The sequence below is a fragment of the Hipposideros armiger genome, unplaced genomic scaffold (assembly GCF_001890085.2).
Source record: "Hipposideros armiger isolate ML-2016 unplaced genomic scaffold, ASM189008v1 scaffold_472, whole genome shotgun sequence".
Classification (NCBI taxonomy): domain Eukaryota; kingdom Metazoa; phylum Chordata; class Mammalia; order Chiroptera; family Hipposideridae; genus Hipposideros; species Hipposideros armiger.
Window position 1 is genome coordinate 1,217,151 of NW_017731822.1, and position 11,461 is coordinate 1,228,611.

General features: G+C 47.4%; 1 protein-coding gene across 3 annotated transcripts in view; it reads right to left on the reverse strand.

Annotated features, from left to right (window-relative positions):
• NPAS2 (neuronal PAS domain protein 2) overlaps nt 1–10,797 on the reverse strand; it is a 150,595-nt gene extending 139,798 nt beyond the window's left edge. For 2 of the 3 annotated variants that reach the window (XM_019666530.1, XM_019666527.1), the window contains exon 1: nt 10,726–10,797. The gene's annotated coding sequence lies outside the window, so the exon portion shown is untranslated. Of the gene's footprint in view, nt 1–9,986; nt 10,640–10,725 lie in introns of those variants that run through there. The other variant, XM_019666529.1, reaches the window with a different exon arrangement.
• Between the last annotated feature and the right edge of the window lie 664 nt (nt 10,798–11,461).

The window sequence follows — 11,461 nt, forward strand, 5'->3', positions numbered from 1 at the left end:
TGTGTGTGTGTGTGTGTGTGTGTGTGTGTGTGTGTGTGTGTGTGTGATCCAAAGACTAACCTCTGGGTCCCATTGAAATTCACATGATCCTTGTTCTTTAGGGGATTTTGACACAAGAGGAAAGTAACAGGATCTTCCCAGGGTGGTCAGAGCTGGGCTCTAGTTCTGCAGACCCACCCTCTTTAGAACAAAACAAAAGGTCACAAGAAATAGCACCGGTCACATGTATCATGGCAAAAGGCCCCATACATTCCATCACAAGCTATGAGAATATACGGAGTCTATTTGATTTGACTTGAATTTTCAGACACAAAAGGTTATCAGGATACTTTGTTCTTATACATGGCAAAAGCTTTCAAAAGTAAATTGTGTAACCCCGAGCCACTGCCAGCACCTTCTAAGTGCCTGGCTTCTATAGTTTAAGTCTTTCACTTTTTCCCATGACGTCAGCTTTCAAGAGAACACTGGGGTATACTGTGCTTCTAATTGCTACAACGCACCTTGTCTAAAGCGACCTAGTACTTCATTCAAAAAGAAATCTCCGTGAGGCTGGCAATGTACCTCAATGGAGAGGCGTTCAGGTGATGAACTCATCACAGCAGCAAGCAGTAAGGACAACACCATGGCTTTTCATTTCTGTGGAACTTGTCAACATTCCCTCCTCTTGATTTTCACCCTTCAGTATTAATCCCTCCCTTCTATAGAGGAAAAGACGGCCTTTTGGGTGTGTGTAACTTGCCACGGTCGCTTGGGCCACAGGGACCTCGTCAGGGAGTCAACACTTTCTGCCATCTTCATGAAACCATTTCAAAATGTTGCTGACCCATACAGCGAGGGCCCCTCCTGTGCTGTGATATAAAGTCAGGTCACAGATCAGCATGTTTTATAGGCATCGCACATCCACAGGTTGTAATAGATGCACGAGCTGCTAAACCCAAGCTGCCAGAAACACGAATGCAGCCTCGTGGACGTTCAGTCTAATGATAGCTCCCAAGAAGCACGAGTTGGGGGATGGAGCCTCTGCTGCTTAATAGAGAGCCATTCTCGGACACATGGCAGGACAGGGACAGGGGATTTTGTACGTAGAGGCTGGACCGCTGACCACTTTGAACAGCTATGTCATACAAACCCAGCACAACTTCATAGAAACTAGGAACACAAAAGGAAGTATTCTTCCCCCCACCCCCCGCCCCATCTCAAGCATGGTATCTCCTTCATTAGAAGCCTCCACTATTCCCCAGGGCTTGGGCAGAAAGCGGCCAATGCAGGTCTCTGAAGCTGGCTAGCAGTGACATTGTTGGTGTGTATTTAGAGAATGCTGCCAGTCCAGGCACGGGAGAAAAAGAAAGGAGAAACCCAACATAGAGACAAAAGAGTGACAAGCCACTCCCACCGTGTAACTCCATATATTCCCAACAGCACAAGTCCCAATAAATGGGGCACATACTGGAGCCCGCCCTGTCCCTGCCCAGACATGGCTATGTTCGTGGAGCACAGGGGGAACGGAGCCCCTGGAGTGTGTGGCCATGCTGCAGGCCTTAGCTGAGGAGGGCAGATACAGCCAGGAAACACCTTCCAGGCCACTGCTTGGAGCAGGGGACAATGACTGACTGAGGAACTGTCTCCCCCCCGGGGGGGGGGAGGCAGATACAAGTTGCTCAGTGTGAAGGAAGCAGGTTGCTGTCGCGTTGCCTTAGACACTGTTAGGTGGATCACATCTGTCATTTGGTACCCAGGGGCCTGTATAGGTTCCTCTCTCATTCCTTCCACAGAACACTTGGAAGGCCTAACGTGCCTGCCCAGCATGAAGCTCTGGGGGTACAGGGGGGCTCTCACACCCAGCCTGAGAGTGACAGGCACACAGGTTGACCAGGGTGATGATTCTGTCCGACTGAACTGTTAGAGAGTGGAGTCTGGCCAGGAAGTGTCCCATTGCTCACAGGACAACAAGAAAAGGACTCGGGGATCTGGGAGCTAAGAGTCAGCTTGCTGGGGGGTGAATGATGACAAAAAGGTGAAAACGGCTTAGAGGCTGCCAACCTGAGACAGTGGCCAAGTCAGGGATGACATGTGCGTTGCAGGGGAGGTGTCTGTATTCATCAAGGCCATCTTGAACCCTAAATCGAAGGGCCCTATGTTCTCCCTCTGGACACAGTCTCAAAAGTGGGGCCTGTCTTGATCAAATGAAAAGTAAAGAAGACAGTCAAAGGACACAGGTGTGTTTTTTTTTTGGTTTTTTTTTTAAATGAGCTACCACCCCGTCGGTAAACCTGGTGTGTGGGAGTGAGTTGTAGATTTCAGAAGAGGGAGTGTGACAGGTGCTTCCATGATCCTGGGACCAGGCGAAGCGAGGCTACCTCAACAACTCTCCGGGTAGGGAGATGAAAGACAAGAGGCTGAGCATGGGAACATTGTGGGAAAAGTCCCACAAGCAGCTCAAGGGTAAGCAGCCCTCTCACCTCAATGAAATCAGTCTGTCCTGAACCATAAATCCAAGAGGTCATTACCAGCCAAGGGTTTCATATGACTGGAAAGAGAAGCCAGTTCTCTTATAGGAGAGGTCATAAAACCTCTACAGTGTTGCCAGGCCAATGTGCAGAGTGAATTCCTCTCCCTGACAATCGCTGTGAAGGGGAAGGGAGGAGAGGCCATAAACATAAAATCTGGCCTGACCAGGAAGGAAGCTTTGGGGAGGTCAAGAGTAATCTCCTTTGGGTCTTTAGATGAACTGCTATTCCACAACTACAGAGCAGTCATTCTTGGCAACACTCCACACAACACGTCTGCCCCCCCACCCCATCACCACACACACACACACATACACACACACACACACGCACGCACCTGCGGTTTTCAAGTTTTCCTCACAGATTTATTAGATCAAGATCTCCAGGGAAACGGGCACCTTGTACAGTGATAGGGGACGATGCTGTCGGCCATGTCTTTTGTACACAGCACAAATAAAAGGGCTGATGTGGCCAATAAGTGATTCGTCGGATCAAGGTAGTATGATGGGTTCCATCCTGTCCTCACCACAACCCACCTCCTCAAAACAATCTCTAGTAGGAGGCAGTGTCTACCCTCTCCCTTACTGGCCAACAGGTCGGCTAAGGGTTCGCTCTGTGGTGTGTACACCTATCATGCTGCTGATTTGAAATAAGCCTTAACCTTGCAAAACGGAACAGTGGAAAATCGAAGCCATTCAGTTCTGAAACAGAAAATACTAGATTTTTCCATATAACCCTAACGACAAATCTGAGTCCCTCTGGGCTATTAGTAAAATTACCCCCAAAGGACAGTAGGCCCACAAGCAGGACCAATGATTAAACACCAGGCTCTGAATGGAATAATCCTGTCCCTGGGGACTTCCTTGAACCATTAGATGGTTTTCTCTAAATTAAGGAGAGAAAAAAAATATTCCTGTTTATATGCCAACATATAGGCATTCATAAAAATGTATTAAAAATGGAGGTCTTTCTTATTTCTTGGTGGTCTCCAAGTGTCCTCTGTGACCTGTCATGTTATTGCATGTAGTTTAATGACTAATGATTCTATGCATGTTAGCATATATTTGGAATGCTCTGTACACATACAAAGACCAAAAAGCTAAGGTTTATCACATACTTCATGATGTCCCCCAGGAAGCCTACTGATAGTTGTTTTTGTTTTTAGGGTTTTTTTTTTTTTTTGAGTGGTCCTGTTTCCTCCAAGAAGTTTCTTTCTTTTGTCCTTTGGCCTTTTTTCTTTCATGTGGGAGGACATCGTGTGACTAGTGTCCCAGTGCCATGCACTAATATTTAGGAGTAGGGAAATAGAAGGGTAATCTGGAGGCCCAGGCACTGTGAGTGGTGCTTTTCAAGTGTACATGCCCCTAAAGGGTAATTAACATTTCTTAGGAGTTTTATCCATCCCATTTGCTTTCCTGTCTTCTCTAGCAGAACTGGGAAATTTCAAAGAACACACAAACTCACTAAGTTTAGCTATGCATCATGCAATACACAAAGTATTTCCTATATATTCAGAGAATGAATGTCTGGCAGGGTGTGAACTCTATGGGTCTCGGAAGCAACCAAGGTTCTAAGAAATGCTGGGGGCAGCCTGCCATCTGACTGGATTGAGAAGGATCTGGAAGGCTGTCTCCTCAGAGTTTTTTTGGACACAGATCACTGTAGGGGTGTGTCTCCTAACACCATTTGCAGGAGTCTTTCAAAATTCCTGCAAGCTTGATTGAGGCTACTCAGTTTTCACAGAGGCTAGATTTCAAATAGCCTTTGGCATGCTCACAAACCACCAAAACAGTCCAAAAACGATCACCATGGACTATTATGTAGCCATTAAAATTATGTTTACATGGAACGTTTAATGACATAGGGAAATGCTTATAGTCAGGATAAGGCAAACCACCAGAATAGAAAACAACAAATGGTATTACCTCAAGCATGTGAAAGGCATAGAAAAATGGAAAAGACTGATAATATGTAGTGTTGGTGAAGACATGGAGCCAAGACACTCTCACATGCTGTGGGTGGGAAAAGACATGGGCATAGCTCTTTTACTCATCAATTTGACAGCATCTGTCAATACTGCAAACAGATATGCCTCTTTACCCAGAAATCCCCTCCTAGCAACCCCTGGTTGAGAAAAACTTGAAATGTACCCAAACATATACAGACCAGGAAGGTAATACAAACATTGTAATAATAGAGAAGTGGAAACAAAGCACAATAAATGTTTCACAATGGGGCATGGGTTAGATAAGTAATGTGTCAGTGGTACTTATGAATATTACTATGTAGCTTTTAAAAAGAATGAAGTGGATATAAGAAATGACCAAAAAAAAATTTCATGCCATTAAAAAAAGTCACTAAAGAATATGCATACAGTGAGTTCAGTTGCTTTAAAAAGAAAACATACATATAAAGGTCTCTATATGTAAAAGCACCAAAAAATGAGTAGAATACACCCCCATGGTTACTAGTAAATACCTCCAGAGAAGCGTAGAGAGCTGTGGAAGTCATCCATTAGGGTGCTTTGGGGTACAACTAATGGAAAACCTAACTTGACCTGCTTTAAGTGGCCAGGAAGGTTTCAGGATGTCACAAATATCCCAAAGCAGAGACTTCTCCTTGGGTAGTTCAGAAGGTCAGGGGCACTGTGGAGGCCCCATTATTCACCTCTGCATTCTTCAGCAGGTCAGCTGAGACCTGGTCCTGCCTGCTCTGGTGCCCCACTCATCGGCATGATATGTCCAGGATAAGAAAAGGGCTGCTTGGGTCCCTCACCTCCTTTTAAGCGCCAGGGAAGCTGCCCAGTATCCCATTCTCATGTTTTATTGGCCAGGGGAAGGTCCACATGCTCACCTGAGCCAATCACTGGCAAGGGCAGATGGCCCACCAGGGTTGCTTGACCAATCAGGACTTACCCTGAGATATGGAGCAGGGTAGACTTCTGAACAAAATCAGGTTTCTGCCAGGCAGAAAAAGGGTGGGTTGACTGTTGGGTAGCCCACAGAGGCCGAGGGGGATCTTTTTATTTTATTAGAAATGGTTCTGAATTATTTGAAATTCTTATAAGATTATATTTTTTAAAATCTAACAAAAAACATTAGAACAAACAGAAAAAGGATAGAAGGGAAATATACCTTGAGATTGTGGGTAATATTCATTTTCTTTATTCTTTTCTACATTTTCCAAAAATTAACTCTACTTCTACAACAGAAAAAAAAATTAAAAAAATATTCTACAGTACTTAATATTTCGACTTTCAAGGGGCAAAAATATTCCGCATGAAATTGGGCAGCGCCATTTTTGGTTCAGAAGAGCGGTGACTCGCCACTCAGCTGTGTCACCTGTCTTTCTGTCAATTGGCGCATGCCCACTGGAAGCCAGAATGATTCTCAGTGACTGGAGAACATGATCCTCCAAGGCTTTCGGTAAAGCAGCAAAGGCCATAGAGTTGGGTCCCTGGGTTTAACCTCCCACACTCTGACCCAGCACTGCTCTGAGCTCCATTCTGGGGGCTCCATGCTCACTGCCCCCTTTCTCTCCCTTGTTACCGCTCACGACCCCCCTGCCCCAGGCCTGCCCTGGCCATTCTCTTACAACTTGGCTTTCAAGGTTTATTTGGGGGAGGAGGGGGGCATGGGGCAGGGGTGGCAGTAGATAAATCTCCTTTGTAAATAATAATAAATGAATTTTCTCTCTCTCTCTCTCTCTCTCTCTCTCTCTCTCTCTCTGTATGCTTGTATATATAGTAAATGGAACTCTAAAAATGTATGGAACTGTAAAATATAAAAATATATAGTTCTATTTTATATATACATATATATATAAAAGTGGAGAATGTTGATTGAAGTATTTTGAGAGCCGCCCAGAGTAGCCCTCCTAAGATCAGGATGAAGGGGACCACTGACTTGGAACACCCATCTTCCCCAGAAGTCAGCAGGAAGCAATCATCTCAGAGCATGAAGTACAAAACATCTCCCTAGTGCGTTCTGACATGCCCAGCATGCATTTCAGGTAACTCATACTAAAGTGGAAAGGACTGAATGAAGGCCTTAATCCTTACAAGTGCCCTCCCAGGGAATGCAGCAATGCCCCTCAGAGAGGAGAGGTGCCTGACCTGCCCTTCGCACCAGATTTTTTGGTGCCCGATTGCCACAACCACCAGTCAGCCTTGATCCACAGAACCTACAGGATAAGAACCAGGAACAGCCTCAGGTAAATGCATAGCCAAGAGGGCTATCGCCAAGGCTAACCAGAAACCAGGGCACATAGAAGAGTGGAGATGTATGTGCTCCTGATAATTCTGTTTTGCATCTGATTTATGTCCACAGCTGCCCGCCCTCCAGCCCTAGTCCTGTTCTCCCAGGTTTGCTGGTTAACCAAATTGAATCTCTAATTGGTGAACAACTCAGAAAAATATTTTGGGACCCTCTTCTTTTTCCTTGCCTACCAGCCTCTTGTCCCTCATCCACAGTAATAAAAGCTGTCACTTTTGTGATGCCCAACATGTGTCCTCTGCTGGTAACCCTACAAATACCATGAGGTAAGCATTATTCATACTATTTTTTCTGAGGCTCAGAGAGGTTACAAAAGTTGCTCCAGTCACCCAGTACCTGAGCAGGAAGGCTACTCCAGGTCAGTCTGATTTCAACATCTACGTTTTAGTTCCTGCCGAGTCACAAAGCTTTCCAGTTGAAGAAGACTAGAGGTCATGGTCAGCAATGTGGGAGTCCGACCAGAAAATCCCCTTTCCTGGCCCCTCCCTGGCCACCGCCCTGCAGGGTGGCATTCCAGGACCTTGTTTTCAGTCTAGAAAGAATCTCTCCTTCCCTTCTTCAACTGTAGCTCCTTGAAAGCAGGGGCATCTTTATTTTTCTATTGCCTGGGTCTACTACATAGTAGATGCCCAGGAAACATATGCTGGCTTGAATTAAGTGTATTCCAGAACCTTGCCAGTGTGTAAAGGCATCAGAGGCACCTGAGAGCTTGTCAGAGATGCATAATCTGGGGTCCCAGTCCAGACCGGCTGAGTCAGCATCTAACCAGGCCTCCAGGCATCGCTTGCATTGCACAGTTTGAGACAGGATGGTCAGTGCCCTCCACCTTCTTTAATACACTGTTTTTTTTTTCACACCAGTGTAGGAGATAAACTCTCATTTCTATTCTGAGTCATCAAATGGACACCACATATTGTTTTATGACCTGAAGAAGTTCAAGTGGTCTCTGGGGGGAACGTTCTCTAATGGATTAGTTTGCTTAAAATGCCAAGTGGTCCCCAATCTCAAAGGATTCAGGTGAGAAACAGTAGTGCCTAAGCTCAAGACTGCATTAGAAAAATTCCCCTTTTAAACATGTGTTCACATTTAATAAGTTTATTTAGTGCTCTAAGGTACTATTAATCATCACCAGATTTCAACTAGAATTACTCATAGTTAAGTACCCCATTAGCATTCAGAAATGTCTAACCTTTGGATAACTGTCATCGGCAATTCAGCTTATTACCTAAATTTATTTACTGAGCATCTATTATGAACAAGGCCTCATAGGGTGAGATGCTGTGGGAAATATGAAGGTAGCAGTCCCTGAATGAAGACCGGGAACATGCTAATCGAACGCTTCTGTAAGCAAATAATGCATCAAGTATCATTTCCACTATTTAAATATGAAACTCAATTAGATGCTTCTATGATGCAGCCAATTAAACTGCTGGCGTAAAGCAGCCAAGAATAGTGAGTCACTGGGCTATTTTCAATAGCTCCCAATCTGACCTCTCTGGCAAGAGAGGTCTCCGTGTGCTTGGGATAGGCATGGAACAATCGGTGTCCGGATCACAATGGAAAAACTGGCATTTCATGTAAAGAGCAAAATACATACTTGTTTTAAAAATCAAGAAAAATGATTTCATTCTTTGGATTCTTAAGGTTCAAAAGCAACACTTTGAAAAAATTAACATATAGAGATGGTAATATAAAAAGTATATGCATGCATTATTATTGTAATCTGAAAAAAAGCATTAATTTTGAATTTGTAACCTAGAAACAAGTGGCACTTTTAATTGCCAGCTATAAAGATTACCAAGAGTTAAGAAAGATTGTTCAAAAAAAAAAAAAGGGGGAGAGAGAGAGATGAAGGAGAGATAAAGTCAACTTCATAAAAACACACATCAGATGATGTGGGTCACTTTTTACCATTTTCATTGTTTTTATCATTTTCATTATTAAACAGCCAGGAACTGGAAAGAAAAAAAAAAGGCCCGAACTCTTAAAAAGAAGCTTAAAATGAGCTTAAAAGAATTGTTATTTTCTACATAAAGATGAATTCTTTAGTCACCATCTGAACACTCTATCAGGAAATTTTTTCACCAATACTAATTAGTAAAGCCTCACTTGGTTCTTTTCTTGGCTTGTTTAACTCTTTGGGATGTAATGTTTTATTAATAACATATTTCCTCCAGAATGTGTTCCCTTCTTTCGCCTCCACGGGAGTCACTCTGGGGAGTAATGATAATAAAACCAATTTTACACTTGTGAACAGTGGGACAGATCAGCAAATAAATAGAGGCATCCATTTCCAAGAGGAAAATGTCTAAAAGCAGCACATTTACAATTCTTCTTAGCCACACTCCACATCTCTCTGTGAGATGGAAGACAATTATTGCATGTCTTTATGTTGCACACTTTATTTTTAACTAAATCTTTAAGCAGACTGCTGAGATACCAACACTTCTGTGGGTCCTGGTTTAGCTGTGTAAGAAGCACTGATTTTTTTCCCCCCTGCTTTTGCAAAATAGTGGCCCAAATCAGAATAACTCTTGTAAACATTATATTTATTTGAGGGTTATTTTAAAATACACCTTGGGGTTATCTAGGGCAAACGTTTCCTGTAAGGAAATCTTAGTGGCAGAAAGATAGAGTTAGTACTTGTCCTTGAATGTTGAACTGACGCCTCCCAAGGAGGGAGGGCAGCTCTGTTTTAATGCAAGCCAGAATTAGCTGGTCAGTTCACTGGTCAGGGACTAAGTTAGGGTGAGATAGAGGTGTGGACGGTTGAACTTGGCCAGGAACTTCTTTACAGCTAATTATCTTGGAAGTTCAAAAGAGAAAAAAACACTCCTATTAAGAAAAGGAAGGTTAGGGTTTTAAATGATCAGGAATGACCAGTTCATCTCTAAGTTAATTTAAGAACTATTCAGTATTTCACCAGTAAAGAAACAGGCCCACCAATTTAATGAATTTGGGGCCAGATACCAAAGCTGCAGGTATTAAAGCCGAAACTCGGGGATCTCTCCCCTCTGGGACCCCTTCCAACACCTGTTGAATTCCAGGCCGTTTAACTTGGGAACGAAAAGCCTCAGGGACACAACCTTGGGAGTTTTTAGACTTTCTGGAACTGCGTGTATTTTTAAGGTTTCCATCTTGCTTCATCAACAACACTGGTTACTAATTATTTATGAATCACAGGGCTGAAAACAAACTTTCTTACCTTGAGCAGTTAAGGAGTGGCAGGCTGGGGAGCCCAGCTGGGTTTGAATTTAGCCGCTTGGTACCTGTCTCTACCCGCTGGTTACCGACCCCGAGCGGCTCTTTAGGAAGGTCAAAGGTGCACCTCCTTCTTCGCTCGGGGAGGGGGTACACCTCCCAACAAAACGACACGCTGGCATCCAACCTGGGAGCTCCGGGTGGCAAGCAAGGAGAGGCGAGGAGCCAGGCTACGCGCCCTCTAAGCGTCCAGGAGGCAGACTCGGCACCCAATCTGGCTCGGAACTAATTCCGACTGACGGACCCCGAGAGACCGGAGGCCCAGGGCTCGCACGCCCCGCTCCACCGGGGTCCCCGGCTCCCCCACGCCTCGGGGGGCCCAGGGAGGCCAATGGGTCACCCTCAAGACTGCTGCCCAGCGCACGGCCTCCATCCACACCGACGGTACCCCTTGAGCACCCCCAAATCCTGAGGTTCGGGGTACCTCGTCCCCTGCCTCCTACCGCAGCACGTACGCGGAGCCCACCAGCCCGGCAGCTGCTGCAGTCCTGCAGGGCTGGATGTCTGGCCGGCGGGACCCGGCGGAGGGAGGGGGCCACCTCCCTGCGCCTCCGACCCCGCGCCGAGCGCCCCTCCCGGCCCTGCGCGTCCACCGCGCCGGCGAGCAGGTGACCAAGTCCCGCGACCGCACGCGCACGTCCTCCCGCCCCGGGCCTCCCGCATCTCCAGGCGCAGCCCCTTACCTCGGAGCTGGCCGGGACGGCCCCGCGGGGCCGGGAGAGGACTGGGCCGGGGAGACGCGCCTCCCGCCGCCGCGGCCGCTGGAAGCCAAAGCGGGAGCGGGAGCGGGCGCGGCGAGCTCCTCCCGGGCGGCGGCGGGAGGCGCTGCTCTCGCTGCCGCCGCCGCCGGGGCGCGGGTCTCGGAGCTACGCGGCCGCCAATCTCCGGCCGCCGCTGCGCTGGTTCCTCCGCTCCTGCGGGAGGCCGGCTGCAGGCGCGGAAAACTCTTCCGCACGCAGAGCCGGCTGAGAAACGCCGCCGCCTCTTCCTCCTCCCCCTCCCACCTCCCTCCCGCCTCCTTCCCTCCGCTCCCGCAGCTGCCGGCCGGGTCTCTGCTGGTCGCACGCCGGGCCCTGGCCGCGACCTAGCCCGGGACACGCACCCTGAGCGCCGATGGGCAGACGGACCCCGGACCCCAGCTTCCCTGGGCGGCGCAGACCCCGCGCGCCCGGAGGCCCCGCCGCCCCCGCGGGGATGCCCAGGACGCGCGGAGGGGTCCAGCATGGGGCAAGGGGGGGGGGGCTGTGCTTCGAGCTGAACTTGGCTGAGAGGGGAGGCGAGGGGCCGCGGGGCTGAGGTCTAGTTTAAGTTGCCACTGGGGGTAGCAGGGAATCTTCCTCCCTTGCCTAGTGCAGACCCTCGCCGTGCCCGCTGCCACCCTGCTGTCCCGTGCTTTGGGGGCGAGCACGCGACTGTCGC